The 15,355-nt window shown below is 41.6% G+C and overlaps 1 long non-coding RNA gene across 1 annotated transcript; it reads right to left on the bottom strand.

Annotated features, from left to right (window-relative positions):
* Positions 1-491: 491 nt before the first annotated feature.
* LOC120439950 lies at positions 492-14,858 on the bottom strand. Its single transcript, XR_005612869.1, has 6 exons — positions 14,809-14,858; positions 13,470-13,566; positions 11,990-12,082; positions 11,499-11,563; positions 11,008-11,072; positions 492-1,354 (listed from the first exon to the last, which is right to left on the bottom strand). It is a non-coding gene; the product is annotated as an uncharacterized LOC120439950 (long non-coding RNA).
* Positions 14,859-15,355: the final 497 nt, after the last annotated feature.

Here is a 15,355-nt window from a genome sequence, read left to right as displayed (position 1 = left end):
TGTTCCCCATCCCTGGTGGATAAAACTGTACAGTTTTATCCCCACTTTAAAATATGTCAGACATATTGTAAGATATATAGATTTTTATCCACTATCTCTAATTTTTATAACCAAACTTTTAGAATTTGAAACAGTGCACAGAAAATAAAATAATAAAATCAGAAATGTTCACTTTCAGTGCACATGATCACTGGTCAGTAGAGATCCAGTTGATCCAGATACTGTTCTTGTCCAACTTTTCATTAAGCCAGGAAGCATTGCTGTTACAAAATAAAAAAAACTCCCACTCAATACATTAAAGAGCAATGAAAAGGATTAAGAATCTGTAGGGGGGAAAGAGTCCTACATACACAAAGTTATGATCGCAAGCTTCTTATTTTAACCTGTTGAATTACAGTTATGTACCCAGGCTGCTGTCTCACATCTCATAGTTAGAGAGAAGTTTGCCTTGCTGAAATGGCTCTCTAGGGAGAAATGTTAAGCACATGGCTTTTTTAGTTTGGAATTCATGGTGCAGCTGGTGTGATGAGATGATAGAGAGGAGCCTTCACACTCTTATTCAAAATGATTATTCCTAACTTCATTCACAAGTTAAAACCTATGGTCCATTATGAAATAAAACACATTACAGAGGAGATTCATTTTCACATACTTATTAAATGTCAGTACATAGTCACAGTTGCCTTGTTTTCCCTAATGGATATTTGCACACCATAATCCTCTTGGAATACCCTTATTGATTGGAACACCCGATTTGGATGTCTAAGTTAAAACTTTTGGCAATATAGTCTGGATATATATAAAAATTCGCCACTCGCCCTGCAAGCGTCTTTATCCTTTCAGCTTGGGTACTCTACCAGAGGTCTGGAAGCTATCAGTATCTTTGCTGCAATGTTGTCTTCTGGTAGTACAATCCCCTCAGCTCTGACTACCTTTGTTTTCTTTGTTACCATCCAACCTGTTCACCCCTGGCATACAGCTTGATGTCATCCATGTAGAGGTGGTGGCTAAAATGTTCTCCATTCTGTACTAGTTCTATTACAGAAGTCTTTTCAATGATAGGGCTGAGGAGGTTTTGGACTATGTAGAACAGCAGTGGGGACTGAGTTGTCTTCTTGGTAAATCCTGCACTTGATGGTGACTTGTGGAGTTGGCTTAAAGTTGGCTTCTATTGTTAATATCCACATATTCCTGATGAAGGCTGTTAGGGTTCTGTTGGTCTCGCATAGTTCTAAGCATTCCAGGATCCACGTGTGAGGCATTCAGCCATAGGCTTTCTTTTAGTCAATCCTGGCAGTGTGCAGGTTGCTCAGTCTGGTCTTACAGTCTCGAAGGACTTCACTAGCTACCAAGCCTGAAAGAGATGGACAGTATATAAGAATGGAGGTATTGTGAATCCAATGGGTTTGTTATTTTTTGCACTAAAATGTTTGATGAACACACTGTTTTAGCCTAATGGACAAAATAATGTTGGCTAAGGTTACTCAGAGTTTAAAGGTGAAGCTGGTCAAATAACCTTCTATGTTTCTGCCTTATTTTTTTAAGAAGAAAAACTTTACTTTACGTGGACACTTTTATTATTATTATTTGAAGACAACACCATTTTGAAAATGTACACCTGTAATTTAAATGTACACCTGTAATTAAAAAAAAAAAAAAAAGTTTTTTTTTTTTAAATTACACAAATTTCAGTCTCAGGTTAAATATGATTGTAACAGCTTAGCGTGACATCCATCTTGATAAAAGATGAGTGTCATGAACCTGTGTTTGCATTTATTTGCACTGCTTTCTGCTCTGGATGTGTATTTATGTTAAGCTTTAAATATAAAAGGGTCCATTCTACAACCTGTTATTTCTTTTTTAAGTTGTTGAATATAAACATTATTTTGTGCTAATATTGCACTTATTTTTTTTTTCACAACCAAAGAGTTTTTGAAATCTGCATAGCTTTATGGTTTTGCTTTTCAAAATTTTCGTATGAAGTTATACAAAATGCAGCAAGACATTAAAAAACAGTTTTATTGATTATAAAATAGACTATATCGGATTTATGATATCGGTATCGGTATTGGACGTAAATAAGTGGTATTGTGTCATCTCTAATACAATACAATACAACTGTTCTCTTAACTGTTGTGTTTATACTGCGGCACAAGTCACTGAGAGTTAGTGTTTTATAGAAAGAATGCAGTACCGTAAGTTCTGTTATGCTGTCATTGACCCTCGAAGCACAGTGTAGCACAAGCAAGTGTTTAATAAAGAGCTCCCCCACCAGCTTGGGGTCAAACAGCAAGCTCAATCTCTGTGTGGTGCTTCCTTGTTAAGATTCCTCTGCTTGCCACATTGGTGTCAGAAGTGGGATTCCAAGAGCATGGCCACTATTCTGAAAGAGGAAGAGCAGCTGAGGAAGATTGAGGAGCTTATCACCCGCCTGGAAGCGGTGAATGGAGCACGACCGAAGAAGCGGGGAGACTCCTGGGCAGTAGCAAGTCAGACAGGGAAAGATCTGTTGGGCTTACCAGATGGAGCCTCACACCCCTGCCCACTGGGGAGCTGTCAGAGCCACCAAGGGATGCTGCAGGCTCCAGGACCACGAGCAGCCAGCCTGCCTCCGCTGATGGTGATGCCTGGGAGCGGCACACCCTCATTGCTGGCAGCTGAGGGGGACAACTCCAACTGCCTCCTGGACCAAGTGCAGCCGGCGCTGCCATCAGGGGCTCCTGTCCGGGGGAGCATGAAGCTGCCACGCTAGAATGGGGAGGCACCTCCAGAGACCTACCTTATCCAGGTACAGCTGGCCGCTCAGATAAACGGATGGTCAACAGAGGAGACAGCTGTCCAAGTAGCTCTCGCCTTGGAAGGCAGGGCCCTGCAGATCCTCACAGATCTTCAGCTAGAAGAGCGCTTAAGTTGGCCTGCTGTCGCCAGAGCAATGCAGAGCAGGTTTGGCCTCCGTACCCATGCAGATGACACCTGAGATAAACTGGCCAGCCGCCCCCGGCAGAGTGTGGGTGCCTACACTGCAGACCTTTGTCTTTACGCACGAAGCGGGTACCCTGCTTTTGATGCTGCAGCACAGGAAAAGCTTGCTCTCCAGGCTTTTGTTCGGGGTCTCCAGCCAAAACGACTACAAGAGCACATCCGTCTGCATGCACCAAAAACCCTGGCAGCAGCTCTAACTGAGACAGAAAGAGTGGAGCATGTGCTCAGCTTAGGTGCATGCAGCCCTGGCACAAGTCACCAAGTGCGTCAAACGTACTACAAAAGGAGCAACCAGGAGGAGATGGCCCTCCAAACCACCATCACACCACCCTGGTGACCTCGGCGAGGGAATAGACGAGCAGGTGGCCAATCCAGGGACAACTGCCATCAATGCGGAGAACCAGGCCACATTGCACGCTACTGTCCAGCACCGAGCCCACGAAGCCTGGCACCCCAGCCGCCATTAAACTAAGGCATGGTGGCACAACGGAGGAACTGCCCCCCACCACCAATCTGTCCTCCAAATCATACTGGCGGGTCGGCCGGCTGGGCCAGACATGGGGACTGTATCTGGACTGTGACCTTGCCGGCACCACCTGTTGAGCCCTGATAGACACTGGATCCAAACTTTCCTTGGTACGGGCCAGAGTCCTCCCTGGTATGGATGGCCCAAGATCGCAGGGTTGGCAGCCTACTCAGCTCCACATCACTACAGTTACGGGGGAGTGCACCAGAGTTAAGGGGAAAGATCCCTCCTGGTGACTGTTGCTAACTGCACTGTCGACCACCGGTTCTGGCTAGCCAGCATCCAGGACCCATGCATCATTGGTCTGGACCTGCTGGCCAAATGCGAGGCCACAGTAGACGTGTCCAGAGTGATCCTGTACCTGGGCATGAGGCTGTGAAGCTCCACAACACCAAGGAAGTGCTGCTGCCTGCCTCCACCTTCTCAGCCAGCGTCAGGAAGCCTGAGGGCCTGTCGCCGCTGGCAGTGGAAGGGGCCTCTCCTTCACCAGCAGTACAGCAACTGTCCACAGAGACCAAGCAAGCTGTCGAGGACCTATACCAGAGGAGCTGCGAGGGCCTCCAGGCTGATCAGCAGCGGCAGCTGCGGGAGTTGCTCGACTTTTTTGCCGACATCTTTGCAGCCAAGGATGAGGACTGCATGCACACCAGCCTGGTACAACACGACATTGACACTGGGGATGCACGCACCATCCGCCTCCGCCCTCGTCGCCTTCCCCTTGCCAAGCGTGCCGCAGCAGAGCAAGAGATCAGGGAAATGACAGAGGCGGGCATCATCGAACCCTCGAATAGCCCCTGTGCAGCCCCGGCCATACTGGTTCGGAAAAAGGATGGTACCTGGCGGTTTTGTGTCTACTATCGTCTACTCAACAACATCACACGCAAGGACTCCTACCCATTGCCCCGGATTGACGATGCCCTCGACGACATTGCTGGGTCCTGCTGGTTCAGTTCCCTTGATTTGCGCAGTGGCTAGTGGCAGGTGGAGCTGACGCCAGAGGCCCGCCCAAAGACTACTTTCTCCGTTGGCCAGGGACTGTGGCAGTTTAAGGTGATGCCCTTCGGCCTCTGCAATGCCCCAGCCACATTCGATCGCCTAATGGAGAGGGTTCTGGCTGACATTCCCCACGACCGCTGTGTGGTCTACCTCGATGACCTCCTCGCCCATGTGACAGACTTTGAAAAAGCCTTGGCTAACCTGACTGCCGTTTTCCATGCTATCCATGCTCCATAATTGTTTGTCAAAATATCAGAAGACTGTCAAAGCTGCTAAATCTGCCTACTTATCAGGTCTTATTTTGACCAATTGTCACAAGCCCCACGTGCTTTTTAAGATTTTTAACTCTGTGATTAATCCTCGTGCTACCGCACACAAGGAGGTTTCTCCGGCTCTTTGTGAAAGTTTTTTAAGGTATTTTATTGAAAAAATTACTACTTTAAGAGCCCCGTTTTTATCGGTAGTTCCACATCAAGTTCCAGCTTCTAAATGCTCTGCTGTCCTTCAGCAGTTTGAGCCTGTGACTCTTTCTGATGTAAAGGAAATAATTGACCACTTAACAATCTCCAATTCCCCACATGATATTCTCCCTGCCCATATTTTTAAGGAAGCATTGAATACTATTGGGCCTTGTATTTTAATAATTTTGAATGCATCATTGTCTTCGGGCTGCGTACCGTCTGCCTTCAAGCATGCTGTTGTGCAACCCGTTATTAAGAAGACTAATCTTGACCCCAGTGTTCTTTCAAATTATAGACCGATTTCTAAGCTTCCCTTTATGTCAAAGATCCTGCAAAAAGTGGTCTATAAACAACTTCAGACCTTCTTAGACTCCAATGGTAGTTCTGAAAAATTCCAGTCGGGCTTCAAGCCTCGACATAGTACTGAGACAGCTTTGCTAAGAGTTTTTAATGATCTCCTTTTAACCACAGACTCAGGTTGCTCTATGGTTCTAGTCTTACTGGATTTGACTTCTGCGTTTGACACAGTAGATCATAACATTTTATTATCAAGGTTAGAGCAAGTAGTTGGCCTTAAGGGCACAGCCTTATCATGGTTTAAATCTTATCTTTCAGAGAGGTCATTCTCTATCACATTGGGGCAATACTCCTCCTCATCTGCTCCTTTTCTCTGTGGTGTGCCCCAGGGGTCTGTTTTGGGCCCTATGCTATTCTCTCTGTACATGTTGCCCTTGGGATCTATTTTCCAAAGATATAATATTTCTTTCCATTGTTATGCCGATGACATTCAAATTTATTTCCCTTTGGGTTTGAATATCAGAGATCCATTGCATACATTGTTTAACTGTCTTCATGATGTTAGAACCTGGCTATCTCAAAACTCTCTAACCTTGAATGACAGTAAAACTGAAGTTATTGTCTTTGACAGCCATATTCCATTGAACCAACTAACTGTTACCCTTGGCCCACTTGCTAGCTACCTCTCCAACATTGTAAGAGACCTTGGGGTACTCCTGGATAGCGCCTTCAAATTAGAGAAACAAGTATCTACTGTGGTTAAATCCAGCTTCTATCAGCTACGTCAAATTTCTAAAGCTAAGCCTTTCCTCTCCCCCAAGGACCTTGAAAAGCTTATTCATGCATTCATTACCTCTAGACTGGACTATTGTAACTCCCTCTATTTAGGCCTCCCTCACTCCTCTCTTCACCGGTTGCAATTAGTACAGAACGCTGCTGCACGCCTTTTATTGGGTGCCAGAATGCATGATCATATGACTCCAGTTTTAGCCAAGTTACACTGGCTTCCTGTGAAATTTCGCATTGATTTTAAAATTATTTTATTCACTTATAAAATCTTAAATAACACTGCCCCTAGCTATTTAACAGAACTTCTTCATTTGTATAATCCTATAAAAGCACTAAGATCTTCTAACCAGATGCTTTTAATGCAACCTAAGTCTAGGTTGAAAACCAGAGGCGACCGTGCCTTTGCTATTGTAGCTCCTAGACTGTGGAACAACCTCCCTATTGCCATTCGCTCTTCTGAGACTGTTCAGTCTTTTAAATCTCATTTAAAGACCCTTCTTTTTACTCTGGCTTTGATGTAAGATAGTTTGATTATCATTTGGTTGGTTTCTATGTTTGTCTCGTCTTGCGTTGTATTTGTCTTATTTTATTTTATTTTTTTTAATTTGTGAAGCACTTTGATCAAAACTGTTGTTTTTAAATGTGCTATATAAATAAATTTTGATTTGATTTGATTTGATCCGCCAGGCTGGCCTTCATCTTCACCCCCAAAAGTGCCACCTCTTCCAAAAGGAGATGACTTTCTTGGGTCACGTTGTCAGCGGAGCAGGGGTTTCCACTGACCCTGCGAAGGTGGCTGCTGTGAAGGACTGGCCCATTTCGTGCAACACTGCTGAGTTGTGGAGCTTCCTTGGCCTAGCATCATACTACCGGCGTTTCGTCAAGGACTTTGCTACCATCGCAAGCCCCCTGCACTGGCTCACACAGAAGGGCCAGGAGTTCCACTTGAGTAAGGACTGTACCTTGGCATTTGATCGGCTCCAATCTGCACTGGTTGAGGCGCCGGTGCTAGCCTACCCAGACCTGCAGCTTCCTTTTGTCGTGGACACCGATGCCAGCAACACGGGTGTGGGCGCTGTACTCTCACAGGAAGGCCCAGAGGGGGAGCAGGTCATCTCCTGCTACAGCCGCTCCCTCAGCAGACCGGAGAGGAACTATTGTGTCACCCGTCGAGAGCTGCTGCCCATCATTCTGGGTCTCCGGCATTTCAGACCCTACCTCTACGAGAAGAAGTTCCTCCTGCGCACAGATCATGCGTCCCTCACTTGGCTGCTCAACTTTAAAGAAGCGGAGGGACAGCTAGCCCGGTGGTTGGATACGTTGCAGGATTACCACTTTGAGGTTCGTCACCGGGCAGGACGTCTCCACACCAACATTTAACAGTGTTTCCTGAAAACCCTCTGCTGTCTGATCATTTCCTGATAACATTTACATTTACAATAATTGATTACACAGCAGTGGAGGGTAGACTTTATCAAAGTAGATGTCTTTCTGAAAGTGCTGTAACTAAGTTTAAGAATATAATCCACCCACTGTTATCATCTTCAATGCCCTGTACCAACATAGAGCAGAGCAGCTATCTGAACGCTACTCCAACAGAGGTCGATTATCTTGTTAATAATTTTACCTTCTCACTACGTACGACTCTGGATACTGTAGCTCCGGTCAAAACTAAGGCCTCAAATCCAAAGTCCCTGACTCCGTGGTATAATTCTCAAACACGTAGCCTAAAGCAGATAACTCGTAAGCTGGAGAGGAAATGGCGTGTCACAAATTTAGAGGATCATCATTTAGCCTGGAGAAATAGTTTGCTGCTTTATAAGAAAGCCCTCCGCAAAGACAGAACATCTTACTATTCGTCACTGATTGAAGAAAATAAGAACAACCCCAGGTTTCTCTTCAGCACTGTAGCCAGGCTGACAAAAAGTCAGAGCTCTACTGAGCCAACAATCCCTTTAACGTTAACTAGTAATGACTTCATGAACTTCTTCACTAATAAAATTCTTATCATTAGAGAAAAAATTACCAATAATCATCCCACAGATGTAATATTATCTACAGCTACTTTTAGTACCATCGATGTTAAGTTAGACTCTTTTTCTCCAATTGATCTTTCTGAGTTAACTTCAATAATTACTTCCTCCAAACCATCAACGTGTCTTTTTAGACCCCATTCCTACAAAACTGCTCAAAGAAGTCCTGCCATTAATTAATTCTTCAATCTTAAATATGATCAACCTATCTCTAATAATCGGCTATGTACCACAGGCCTTCAAGGTGGCTGTAGTTAAACCCTTACTTAAAAAGCCATCTCTAGACCCAGCTGTCTTAGCTAATTATAGGCCAATCTCCAACCTTCCTTTCATATCAAAAATCCTTGAAAGAGTAGTTGTCAAACAGCTAACAGATCATCTGCAGAGGAATGGCTTATTTGAAGCGTTTCAGTCAGGTTTCAGAGCTCATCACAGCACAGAAACAGCTTTAGTGAAGGTTACAAATGATCTTCTTATGGCCTCTGACAGTGGACTCATCTCTGTGCTTGTCCTGCTAGACCTTAGTGCTGCGTTCGATACTGTTGACCATAATATCCTATTAGAGCGATTAGAACATGCTGTAGGTATTACAGGTACTGCACTGCAGTGGTTTGTATCATATCTATCTAATAGACTCCAATTTGTTCATGTAAATGGAGAGTCCTCTTCACACACTAAGGTCAATTATGGTGTTCCACAGGGTTCAGTGCTAGGACCAATTCTATTTAGATTATACATGCTTCCTTTAGGCAGCATCATTAGAAGACATAGCATAAATTTTCACTGCTATGCAGATGACACGCAGCTCTATCTATCCATGAAGCCAGGTATCACAGACCAATTAGTTAAACTGCAGGAATGTCTTAAAGACATAAAGACCTGGATGGCCGCTAACTTTCTGCTTCTTAATTCAGATAAAACTGAGGTTATTGTACTCGGCCCTGAAAATCTTAGAAATATGGTATCTAAGCAGATTCTTACTCTGGATGGCATTACCTTAGCCTCCAGTAATGCTGTGAGGAACCTTGAGTCATTTTTGACCAGGACATGTCCTTCAATGCACATATTAAACAAATGTGTAAGACTGCTTTCTTCCATTTGCGCAACATCTCTAAAATTAGAAATATCCTGTCTCAGAGTGACGCTGAAAAACTAGTTCATGCATTTATTACTTCCAGGCTGGACTACTGTAATTCTTTATTATCAGGATGTCCTAAAACTCGCTGAAAAGCCTTCAGCTGATCCAAAATGCTGCAGCAAGAGTACTGACAGGGACTAGAAAGAGAGAGCATATTTCTCCTGTTTTGGCTTCCTTCATTGGCTTCCTGTTAAATCCAGAATTGAATTCAAAATCCTGCTCCTCACATACAAGGTCTTAAATAATCAGGCCCCATCTTATCTTAATGACCTTGTAGTACCATATCACCCTATTAGAGCACTTCGCCTTGCACTGCAGGCTTACTTGTTGTTCCTAGAGTATTTAAAAGTAGAATGGGAGGCAGAGCCTTCAGTTTTCAGGCCCCTCTTCTGTGGAACCAGCTTCCAGTTTGGATTCGGGAGACAGACACTATCTCTACTTTCAAGATTAGGCTTAAAACTTTCCTTTTTGCTAAAGCATACAGTTAGGGCTGGACCAGGTGACCCTGAATCCTCCCTTAGTTATGCTGCAATAGACGTGAGGCTCCGGGGATTCCCATGATGCATTGAGTTTTTCCTTTCCAGTCACCTTTCTCACTCACTATGTGTTAATAGACCTCTCTGCATCGAATCATATCTGTTATTAACCTCTGTCTCTCTTCCACAGCATGTCTTTATCCTGTTTTCCTTCTTTCACCCCAACCGTCGCAGCAGATGGCCGCCTCCCTGAGCCTGGTTCTGCCGGAGGTTTCTTCCTGTTAAAGGGAGTTTTTCCTTCCCACTGTCGCCAAAGTGCTTGCTCATAGGGGGTCATATGATTGTTGGGTTTTTCTCTGTATTTATTATTGTGCGATCTATTGTACAATATAAAGCGCCTTGAGGCGACATTTGTTGTGATTTGGCGCTATATAAATAAAATTGAATTGAATTGAATTGAAATAAGGTTTGGGGAAACCTGCAGTCAGCTGAGACTGAAGAAGTTTCTCCCACAAAACACTACGTCCAGATGAACAGATTCAACGTTTAGAGACATTACATCATGCATACAGTTCTCTTGAAAAAATATAGTTCATTAAGTTTGTACCATGAATTTTGAGTGATTTCATGTAATGCAGAAACTTCACTCATTTGAGACACTGCAGCCCTTGTGGCATGAATACATCCAGTAGGAGCCAACATTTCACGGTTTCGCATTCATTGTTTAAGCATGCTTTCTGATACAGTGACATTATTTTTTGAGCGAAAGAGCATCTGAATAACCGCTCCTCATTTACTTTGAGTTGAAGTATGAGTTAAATACAAATAAAATCACCTAGCATCGTCTTGATGCATACTCAATCATCGAGGCAAGTAAATCCCCAAAAGTTGATTCTGTTCATACGGACGTAGCATTTTCAGTGGAAGAAACATTTCGTCATTCATCCAAATGACTTATTCAGTCTCATCCAACAAGAACAAGAACACCCAAGTGTTGTTTGGATGTTGATAGCAACTGAAGAGTCTCTTGGATGACTGACGAAAGGTTTCTCCTCTTGAAAAAGATAGGTCCAGATGAACAGAACTTTTTTTTACCTGTTGATTTAAAACCTCATTTTGTAATTGTTCATTTTAAGAAGAGCCCATCTTTCAATGGATTTAGACATGCAAAACACACACAGTCCTCACAATGTATGTATCTTACATTAACCAGCACTGTAAGTACTGTGTCTACCAACCTCACTATCAACATCCAAACACCACTACTGTGTTCTTGTTGCAATAATAACAACAGCAGAAAATTAGTCACCTGCTCATCATCTTTGAGGGAGGACGATGCCATGGGCGTATCAACATGAGGAAGATCAGTGTGCCCTGAAACATTGTGCAAACAAACACAAAAAAGCATTAACATCCATTCAACACAGATACATTGAGACGTTACAATACAGTTACGTAGCTACACTGGTTAGTGACATAAATGAGGCAAATCTAATGCAATAATAGTGATAGAAAATTAATTCCTCAATGTAAACCAAGATAACACACGACAGTATCCACACACAGTCCTCTTAATAATGTACCTGACAACTTCATACATAGTAGGGTCTGTGTTACATGTGGACTTGGGAACCCATCTTTCGATAGATTTACACATGCAAAACACACACAGTCCTCACAATGTATGTATCTTACATTAACCAGCACTCTAAGTACTGTGTCTACCAACCTCACTATCAACATCCAAACACCACTACTGTGTTCTTGTTGCAATAACAACAACAGCAGAAAATTAGTCACCTGCTCATCATCTTTGAGGGAAGACGATGCCATGGGCGTATCAACATGAGGAAGATCAGTGTGCCCTGAAATGTAGTGCAAACAAACACAAAAGGGCATTAACATCCATTCAACACAGATACGTTGAGACGTTACAATACAGTTACGTAGCTACACTGGTTAGTGACATAAATGAGGCAAATCTAATGCAATAATAGTGATAGAAAATTAATTCCTCAGTGTAAACCAAGATAACACACGACAGTATCCACACACAGTCCTCTTAATAATGTACCTGACAACTTCATACATAGTAGGGTCTGTGTTACATGTTGACTTGGGAGCCCATCTTTCGATAGATGTATATATGCAAAACACACACAGTCCTCACAATTTATGTATCTTACATTAACCAGCATTGTAAGAACTGTGTCTACCAACCTCACTATTAACATCCATACAACTATGTTGTGTTATTTTTGCCATAATAACCACAGCAGAAAATTAGTTACCTGCTCATCATCTTTGAGGGAGGACGATGCCCCAGGCGCATCAGCTTCATCTTTGGGTTTAAACTTGTGTCTTGCCTGCCTCATTGTAATGCACTGTTTCAGAAAAAGAAAAAAATAATAGTACAATTTGTGTAATACTTCATCACTGTAGTTTACAGTGAAAACTGATCTTTCACAGGAGGTGCTAACCCTCTGGAGTCAAGGGTATAATTGGCTGTTTTCGACTACTTTTAAAATTTACCCTTATATTTCCCCTTTAAAAAAAACAAGTTTTCCTTGCGTTCTTTGTCATTATTCTTTACACAACAACCTCACATGTCTTACTGCTATATTTTCTAATTTTAAACATACTGTATTAACATAACTGACCCAAAAACATAAAATCAGAGTAGGTTAAGGTTATACTTTTTACTATGAAAATCACAACGACGTTTAGCGATTCATTCTCATTACTTAATTTCACATTTCTAAAATGCAGGAAATTCCTCAGGTGGTTTTTGTATAGTTATTTACAAATTTACTGGTTTTCCCTTCTCCTCAGGTTAAGAGCCTTGGTGTCATCCTACATAGTTCACTTTCATATAAATCTCACATCAATAATCTCACCTGTTCTGCCTATTTCCATCTACGCAATATAAACAGATTACGTCCTTCTCTTCCACCCAGTCTCCGTCCATTCTTGTCCATATCTCGTTACCTCCCGTACTGACTACTGCAATTCTCTCTTGCATGGTCTCCCCCATAAATCCCTCCATAAGCTTCATCTGGTTCAGAACTCTGCTGCTCGCATTATCACCAGAACCCCCTCCTACCAGCACATCACCACTGTTCTTCAGGAACTTCACTGGCTCCCTGTGAAATTCCAAATAATATTCAAACTTCTTCTGCTCAACTTCAAGGCTCTTCATAACCTTGCTCCTCCTTACCCTTCTGACCTGTTAAGCACTATCTCTTCTGCCCGCTCACTTCGATCTTCTTTTTCTGTCCAGCTTGCTGTGCCTTCTTTCCGCCTCACCACCATGGGAAGCAGAGCTTATTTATTTATCATTTATCCACCACAATAGGGAAGGAGAGGTAATACTATATCTATCTATCTATATTTTTTAAAGAAAATCACGTTTTTATTTGTTCCTGCACTAAACGTGATGACTGTTTACAGGAAAAAATTTGAAATTATGTATCATAACTCTGCTTTTACGTTGCCTATCAAAACATTTTAAAAAACTGATATATACAAATATTTCTGATAAACTGTAAACTTGCCATCTGATCTGCACTCCAGAAAGTTAAATGTTAGCTACCTCAGTTATCTGAAATGTCTCATTAATAGCATGTAACATATACTTTAGCGTTGCTTAAAATCTGGAGACAGTGGGATGAATAAATAATAACATCTCAGTATTTCCAAATGTCATAGTTGAACTAAAAAGATATGTGTTAGACTAGGTTGCAATAATTACAACAGCAGAAAATTAGTCACCTGCTCATCATCTTTGAGGGAGGACGATGCCATGGGCACATCAGCTTCATCTATGGGTTTAATCTTTTCTCTTGGCTGCCTCATTGCAATGCACCGTCTCAGAAAAGGGGAAAAAAATGTACAATTTGTATAATACTTCTCAATGTAGTTTACAGTGAAAACTGATCTTTTACAGGAGGTGCTTTCAAGGGTATAATTGGCTGTTTTCGACTACTTTTGATTATACCTCTATATTTCGCTGTTAAAAACAGTTTTCCTTGCCTTGTTTGGCATCATTCTTTACAGAACAACCTCACATGTCTGACTGCATTTATTTTGTAATTTTGAAATATTGTATTATCACAATTGACCTAAACAAATTATACAAAAACTTAAAATCAGAGTAGGAAAATGTTATACTTTTTACTATGAAAACCACAAACATGTTTAGTGATTTTTTTCTCATTACTTCATTTCAAATTTCTTAAACATATGCACAAATTTTACAAACCACATTCTATACAAATGTTTACATAAAAATGCAGGCAGTTAGTGTATCATTCCTGTTGCACACCTGGAGACAGCGTTTAGATTTCAGTCTGCCTTTGGTAGCTTTTTAGCCAGGGTCAGGGTGACATTCACCTCACCATTCTGACACACAAAACAATCAATCAAACCCAAATTTAACTACAAACTAACTATACACTCCAGACACACTTAATGTCACAAATCTCTCACATCTCAAAACTTGTTATAGACACTGCTCTCTCCTGCCATCACTCCCACAAGTTCCCCTATTAATAAACAACCAAAACAGCCATATAATTGTTTGATCGGCTCTTGTTTATTTATCCACCACAATAGGGAAGGAGAGGTAAATCAATCTATCTATCTATCTATCGATCTATCTTCTTTTTTTTTTTAAAGAAAATCACGTTTTTATTTGTTCCTGCACTAAACGTGATGACATCTTCACTCTGGTTTTACTTGGCCTATCATGTGATCTGCACTCCAAAGAGTTAAATGTTAGCTACCACGGTTATCTGAGATGTCTCATTAATAGCATGTCACGTATATTGCAGCATTGCTTAAAATCTGAAGACAGTGGGATGAGTAAATAATAACATCTCAGTAATTTCAAATGTCACAGTTTAACTAAAAAGATATGTGTTAGACTAGGTATTTAATCTTGACTAATAAATACCCAACGTGTCATCCAAAAAAGCTAGATTTAGCATTTGAATTACCTTGAAATACAAAACTTAATCAAGGAATATACATCAAAGAAAAACCTTGACAAAACTAAATCTAACTGGTTGCTGGACTACAAAGCTGGAAAAATTCAAAAGTTTAAAGTTACCTGTTAGCCTCTCCACACCAGTTCACAGCCAAGCGTCAATACTCCTCAACTCGAAGTCACGAAGTGAGGGGGGAGGGGTGAAAACTGAAGCTCATTGGCTAAAAGTGGTCAGGTGACGAGAGTGCTTACCCTTTCTTTTAAATGGAATTTAAGTGAAATATTTACAGTGAGGAAGGACTGGGTTTTTATTGCATTTGTCATTTTGTTGTTTTTGTTTAATAGGACATTCCTTTAAAAAAAGTATTAGTTATTTATTTGAAGCAAAGGTACATTACAATGGAATACATGTTTCCTCACATACCACCAGCCAAGGGCCACCATTAAAGCAATGGTTTCACACTTAATTTATATTGGCATATGTTTAAAAAATCTGAGATTCAACCAACAACATAGTGGGACATATTTTAGCTTCTTATATTAAACCAGCATGTATCAAGATGTGGCTTTCTTCTGAAAAATGTATTTATTCATATATTTTTGTTCAGATTTTTTGTATGAAGATACAGAAGGTGTATTTACAAACCGATGCATTTATTACTAGCAATTA

Source organism: Oreochromis aureus, linkage group 4 (genome assembly GCF_013358895.1).
Source record: "Oreochromis aureus strain Israel breed Guangdong linkage group 4, ZZ_aureus, whole genome shotgun sequence".
Classification (NCBI taxonomy): domain Eukaryota; kingdom Metazoa; phylum Chordata; class Actinopteri; order Cichliformes; family Cichlidae; genus Oreochromis; species Oreochromis aureus.
This window is presented reverse-complemented; position numbering and strand designations above follow the sequence as displayed.